Below are 7,167 nucleotides of genomic sequence, written 5' to 3' on the forward strand. Positions count from 1 at the left end.
AACAGTTTGCAGTTTCAGTTTTCCACAACTGAGCTCTGCCTGCTGGCCTTAGTGTTAGGAATGGAAAGCTTGTGGTGGAATTTTCCTGGACCTGGACCATTCCCTTTAACTTTATGTGGTTTATTTCCTATGTCGGCCTTTGCTCCCAGACCCGCATTCTCCTCAACTCCTTGGGATTGGACCATGAGGTTTCTGCTTCATCTGGCGCCCTAAAAGGGACCCAAGAAGACCCCCAAAGATGGTGAGTGACTTGACCCTCTGGTGGATAATCATCATGACAGCCTCCTTGAACTGGACTGACTGTCTACACATTGCCCTTCACGGATAACATCAGTGATCATGGCTCCTGTTCTGAATGTGGCGGAGACCCTCTCAGGCAGAATAGAAGCCGGCAGTGAAGAGAAGAGAGATGAAGACTCTAAGCAGCATCTCAGCGGCTGATACCCACTACCCTTCTACACAGGTGCTTTGTGTGAGGACCTCACCCCCCCAAAAAAAAAACAAACTATATAGCAGCTTACAGAGGTCACTGATGGGGTAGAAGCCAAAAATAAAGCCCCACCAGAAGGGAACCAACAGCAGGGATATGAGCAGGTCCCCCAGATTCCAGCCCATGAACCGATGGCCTTTCCATCCCAAGAGACCCCATCAGCCTACTACAGAATATAAAGATGGAGAATCCAAGCCCAGCCAAAGCCCGACTGAGGAGAAGCTGCTTTCAGAACCTCCTGCAACTTTCTTCTAGGTTTATCTCTTAATCCTATTTGCATTGGTCATTATATTGCTGGTTAAACTGTGTTCTGCCTATATAGTTTTTTTTGGGGGGTGCCACACCCGGTGATGCTCAGGGGTTACTCCTGGCTATGCGCTCAGAAATTGCTTCTGGCTTGGGGGACCATATGGGACCCCAGAGATCTAATGGAGGTCCGTCCTGGGTCAGCCTCATGCAAGGCAAATGCCCTACCACTGTGCTATCCCTCTGGCCCCATGCCTATACAGATCTTAATAACTACTCTCGTTCTACGCCCTATTGCAAACAGATAAATATTTATCCTCTCGTGATTAATATTAGTTTGCACCATCTCAGGGAAATGAATAATGCTGTTAGTTTTTTTTTTTTTTTTTTGGTTTTTGGGCCACACCCGGTGACGCTCAGGGGTTACTCCTGACTATGCGCTCAGAAGTCGCTCCTGGCTTGGGGGACCATATGGGACGCCGGGGGATCGAACCGCGGTCCGTCTCCTAGGCTAGCGCAGGTAAGGCAGGCACCTTACCTCGAGCGCCACCGCCCGGCCCCGCTGTTAGTTTTTTAATAGTTCTCAACAATCTAGTGAATGCTTCCCAATTGCTGTGCTTTGGATTGCGTATATTATTTAGCAATTTATTCTCAAAATTATGTCTACAAAAATGTTCTAAATGTCTTTGTCCTTAGAGGTCGATGGAAAAAAAATTGGATCCTATAGACATAATATATATAGACATATATACAGTGCTCATTATTAGAATGTTTTAGCAAACTTCTTTCAACTTTTTCAAACTATATATATATATATATATATATATCTTTTTTAATATAAATTCTTTATTTAGGGGGCCGGAGAGATAGCATGGAGGTAAGGCGTTTGCCTTTCATGCAGGAGGTCATCGGTTTGAATCCCGGCGCCCCATATGGTCCCCCGTGCCTGCCAGGAGCAATTTCTGAGCCTGGAGCCAGGAATAACCCCTGAGCACTGCCGGGTGTGACCCAAAAACCAAAAAAAAATAAAATAAAATAAAAAAATAAAATAAATTCTTTATTTAAGCACTATGATTACAAACATGACTGTAGTTGGGTTTCAGTTATAAACAGAACACCCCCCTTCACCAGTGCAACAAACTATATATATATATATATATATATATATATATATATATATATCTTAAGAAATGTTTTTATGATTTTGTTTAGCGAAGTTCGTGTAAAGAAACTTGGATACTATAGACATATATTGCAGTGCTCAGCGTAAGAATGTTTATCTGCAAAAAGGCTCTAATGTTTGTGTTTAGATAAGTTTATAAAAATATTGTGATATGGGGCCCGGAGAGATAGCACAGCGGTGTTTGCCTTGCAAGCAGCCGATCCAGGACCAAAGGTGGTTGGTTCGAATCCCGGTGTCCCCCCATGCCTGCCAGGAGCTATTTCTGAGCAGACAGCCAGGAGGAACCCCTGAGCACCGCCGGGTGTGGCCCAAAAACCAAAAAAAAAATATATATATATATATACATATATATATTGTGATATGTATAAGACAAAGACAGGGGAAAAGTTGATTGTTTCGAGAATGTTGTGAACACAATTTAACCTTTGGTGCTTTTACAGCTAACGTTTATTGTGCCTATGCAAAATAACAACCACTTTTATAAGTTGTGATCTGGGATTCCTGCCTCTTGGGAGAACAGTAGAACAAAACTTTTGTAGCCTTTCTCAATTTGTTTTGTTTCAAATGGAAAGGGTGAAATTGTAAGATGGCACTCAGCTATTAACCCAAAACAAAGGTGTTCCTCCATCTTCCTCTTTCCTTTAAGTACATCTGGATCACTCTACCCTCCCCACCCTGGTGAATTTTGTACTGAGAGAATTAAAAAAAAAAAAAGTCAGTCTGGCTTTGGTACACAGTGAGATCATGAGGGAGGAGGCACTGATTCCATGACTTTCTCCTGACTGGCTTGGTTTATTCATTCTTCATGGCTACCTGCATCAGACCTGCTCGCGTAGAAGTGGAAATACTCTTGTAAGGTGATTTCACAACATAGGAGTATATTTTACGACTCCTGATCCCAGAGCCACTGCTGGGCAAGACTCCCAACCAGCCACACAAAGTCTTATCTCCAGAGGAGCACAGGGACTGAGGTACTAGCCTTGTGCACAGCCAAGACTGGCCCAATCCCCAGCACTGCGTGGTTCTCAGATATCTCCAAGCACTGCCAGGCAGCCTGGGGAATCCAGGAGTTACACCCCAGGTCCGGGCAACATCAATTCCCCAGACCCTTCCTCATTCCTTCAGCCTAAGGGGTTGAGAATTGCTTCCGAATGTTTGTACCAGAAAAACCTACAAAGGGGCTGAAACATTTGTCTTGCAGCTAGCTGACCCAGGTTCTATTCCCAGCATCCCATAGGGTCTCTTGAGTCTGTCAGGAGTGAATCCTGTCAGAGAGAGAGAGGAAAACGCAGAATGGTCTCACTCATCTATGGGTTTTAAGAAAAATGAAAGACATTCTTGCAATAATAATTTTCAGACACAAAAGAGAAAAGAGCTGGAAGTTCCAGCTCACCTCAGGAAGCTCACCACAAACAGAGATGAGTTTAGTTAGAGAAATAACTACATTTTGAACTGTCCTAATAATGAGAATGTATGAGGGAAATGGAGAGCCTGTTTAGAGTACAGGCGGGGGTCGGGTGGGGAGGAGGGAGACTTGGGACATTGGTAATGAGAATGTTGCACTGATGATGGGTGGTGTTCTTTACATGACTGAAACCCAAACACAATCATGTATGTAATCAAGGTGTTTAAATAAAATATATTAAAAAAAAAAAAAGGAGTGATTCCTGAGCCCAGAATCACTAGGAGTGGCCCTAAAACAAACAAAGATACCTTACCTCTAGCGCCACCTTCCCAGCCCCAAAAGTTTTTTGTTTTTGTTTTTTTCGGACCACACCTGTTTGATGCTCAGGGGTTACTCCTGGCTAAGCGCTCAGAAATTGCCCCTGGTTTGAGGGGGACCATATGGGATGCCAGGGAATCGAACTGCGGTCCTTCCTTGGCTAGTGCTTGCAAGGCAGACACCTTACCTCTAGCACCATCTCGCCGGCCCAAAACAAACAAAGATAAACCTACAGATTGTGTGAGTCACTGCTGGCATGGGCACTGACAGGCCAGCTGGGCTCCCTTATCCAAGCTGCTCACAGGGATAGAAAAGGAGGGAGCACCCCTTGGGTCTGTAGGGTGGGCAGGACCCCCAAGGGAGACTCCAGGAACACAGACCTGGGGGAGGTAAAGCAGGAAATGCTGCAGAACCTTCCAGAGAATTGTTCTCTCCTAATGGCCTCCAGTCGTACAACACTGAGCTCAGTGGCCAAAGCTGAACCTGGGCTATTCAGCCCAGCGCCCACCTACCTCGTCCTGAGTCAACAGCCAGACCACCCCCACACACACATCTACAGGGGCCACAGGTGGCTGCTGGATGCTAGCCTGGGAGCATGGAAGTGGGTTTGGCCAGCCCTGCAATGTGGACAACAGAGAGGCCCCCCAAATGCCTGCCAGTCCCTGGACTCCCTCAGGGCGGGCAATACCCGGATTAACACACCCCACTGACCCTCCAAGTTTAAGGTCTCCTTAGACTGTAGCCAAGCCGGACAATCCACACTGCAGAGACTTCTGCACTGCTCCACCACCAAGGGCTAAGGGCGGCCAGTTTTTAGGGCACTTGCCTGGTGGGACTGAGGGGACAGTCTCATCCAGTGGAAGAGCCTCAGAGTGGCCCCACAACGAGGACCTTGTGGGCAGAGAAAGGAGCATAGCTGTGCTGAGGGCATGCCCCAGGGACCCACACCTGAAAAACTGGCCTGTGCCCCGCAACCCACCACCCCACCAGACCCTGGCTGGGAGATTAGCCAGAGGAAGAGTCTAAATTTTCCGCTCGCTGTGCTGTATCCCTGGGCCACTGGGGGGCGCGTAGAGCCCAGAACATAGTCACAGACACAGACTGGGAGACCCCAGAGTCACACACACAGATTAGGGGACCCCACACCACTATGGAAGTGAGGGACTCTGATGCCCACAGGGGAAGGCATGGAGAGAACAGACACAGAGAGATAGAAACTGACAGGTAGAGACATTAAAAACAGGGACACAGACGGATGGAGACAGGACAGAGATGGAGAGAGAAGCGCAGGCTAATGGCTAAGCAGCTGGAAGAAAGGAGTGGACAGGAGGCTGAGGGAAGGCAACGACTCCCCTGTGCCCTTCTAGGGTCCTCAGGCTGGTACAGCTGGCAGACAAGCAGGGACAAACCAACACACCGTGGGGAAGACAGACAGGCAGAACTTGCCCTGATCACAGTGAGTGCCCTCCATCATTCCTGCTGAAGGCCCCCCAGAGTCTCCCTGCTCCAGGCCTGTACCCCCTGTTCCCAATGCCCCCACCCTGCTCCTGCCAGCTCCCTGCCCACCCTGCCTCTGCCCTTTCCCCTTGTAGTGACCCTCTAACGGTGCTGGGTGCTTGAGTCCCCATAAGAAAGCACAGGTGTCAACATTTCAATTGGGGACAACAGGGACAGGGGATTGAGGGTATATGGGAAGCTGGCAGTAGGACCTTCACACAGGAAGCCCCATGTCTAGGGGAGGTATATTCTCCCCACGGTTGGAAACAGGGGTGTCTGTGTAGGTGGGGGTGGGAGCCGGGGCTGGGAATGTAGAGGGACACCCAGCCTCTGAATCAGGACCCATGTAAGCACCAGACAGTGTACAGGGCAGCTTCGGGACGGACAGATGCTGCCTCTTCCCCACCTATGCATACAGTAGGCACAGCGAGGCCCCAGGCCATGTCAGTTGTTGTCACCATAGCCTCTTCCACCATTTTTCACCACATGCTAGGCCTGCCCCTTCATGCCCCCTTCTGCTGTCTTGAGAGGAGCTGAATGGAGGGGAGGGTGCTTGCTGACAGACTTCAAGGATCACACACCCAGAACCTGGCCTCGGGGCTCCTGCAGACCCAGAGTCACTTCATGCCAAGAGAGCCCCGTGAACCCAATCCTCCTGTGCTAGGGAGAGGGAGACAGTGAGTGTGAGAGAAAGGAAGAGGATGTGGGCGAGGAGAATGAGTGTGAGAGGGAGAGAAAGAACAAGGGAGATGGTGAGGGTGAGGGCCATGGTGAGGATGAGGGAGGCAGAGGGAGACAGTGAGTGTCGGGGTGATGGCGAGGGTGGGTGTGAATGTGGTGGGACCCCTAAGACAACCGTGTGTCCTGATGTCCCTGAGACTTGGCCCTTTTCTTCTGTGAGGAGCCATTCCTGCGGGGTTGGTGTTCCTGCTCTTTCCATGCCCTGGGCAAGGCCATGGTAGGACCCAGGGAGGAGCTGGTGCTAAAGACCAAGGTGGGTCGGAGGGAAACAAAATGGGGAGCTCACAGCTAGGGGTGCCCTTCACCCTCCTCCAGTCTCAATCAAGCACTAATTGGCATCCTGACCACTCAATTAATTAGCTCTCAGGTTTAATTATGATAGAGTGTGGGGCAGCCAGGGCGGGCAGAAAACGGGTCCCCGGTGCCAGGTTTATTAGCCAGAAAAGCAAGCCCCTTCTCTCCCCCCCTCAACCCTCCACACTGCTGACTGGGTAGGAGCCAGTCACCCCTCCACTGCCAGGTCGTGGGCCTAAGGCTTAGAGACCCTTGTCTCTGGAAGCTGGGTGCTTCGTGGGTGCGCTGGAAGCAAACTCTGCCCAGATCCAGCCTTCCAGGGCTCCATGTACCTCAAACCAGTGCTTGCTCCTTCATGCTTTCAACCCTGCCACAGTAGCGAGGCACCAGGCTTAGGTTGGCCTAACTGTCCCATGGCATGCAGAAATGCCCAGCTTTCAGAGCTCCCTCTGATGAGCAGGAATTGAAGAAAAACCAGGGGCCATGGCTGCTGCCGCCATGCTGGGGATACTGGAGTGGAATCGTGATCATGGTCATGGTGAAGTTGTAATGGTGGTGGTAGGTTGTGCTGCTGGTGGTAGTGGTTGTGTTGGTGATGGCTATGATGGTGGTGAGTGGTAGATGAGATTATGATGGTGGCAGTGAAGGGTTTTCTCTGGTAATGCTCTTCACAGACCTGAACGAATTATCCTGACCCAACTCTGTTCTTTGGCTGCAGGGAGACAGTCCTAGAGGCTGGGCAGGGGCTGATAGAGTCCAAAGTCCTGCTAAAGATTCAGGGCTCTAGAGTCCCTATTGTCCTGAATTCCCCCCACAGCCCCCACTCCTCATTACAGCCCCTTGCATGGACTCCTAACCTCTGGTGCTTGCTCCTGGCACGCAGTTCTGGCCTACGTGCTTTAGGTACCTGTGCCTGTGTCCTATGCCTAACTGGGCCTGGGTGTAATGGATGGATGCCTTAAGGAAAAAGTTTAGGAAGAATGTGATGCTGGG

Source organism: Suncus etruscus, chromosome 19, assembly GCF_024139225.1.
Source record: "Suncus etruscus isolate mSunEtr1 chromosome 19, mSunEtr1.pri.cur, whole genome shotgun sequence".
Lineage (NCBI taxonomy): Eukaryota > Metazoa > Chordata > Mammalia > Eulipotyphla > Soricidae > Suncus > Suncus etruscus.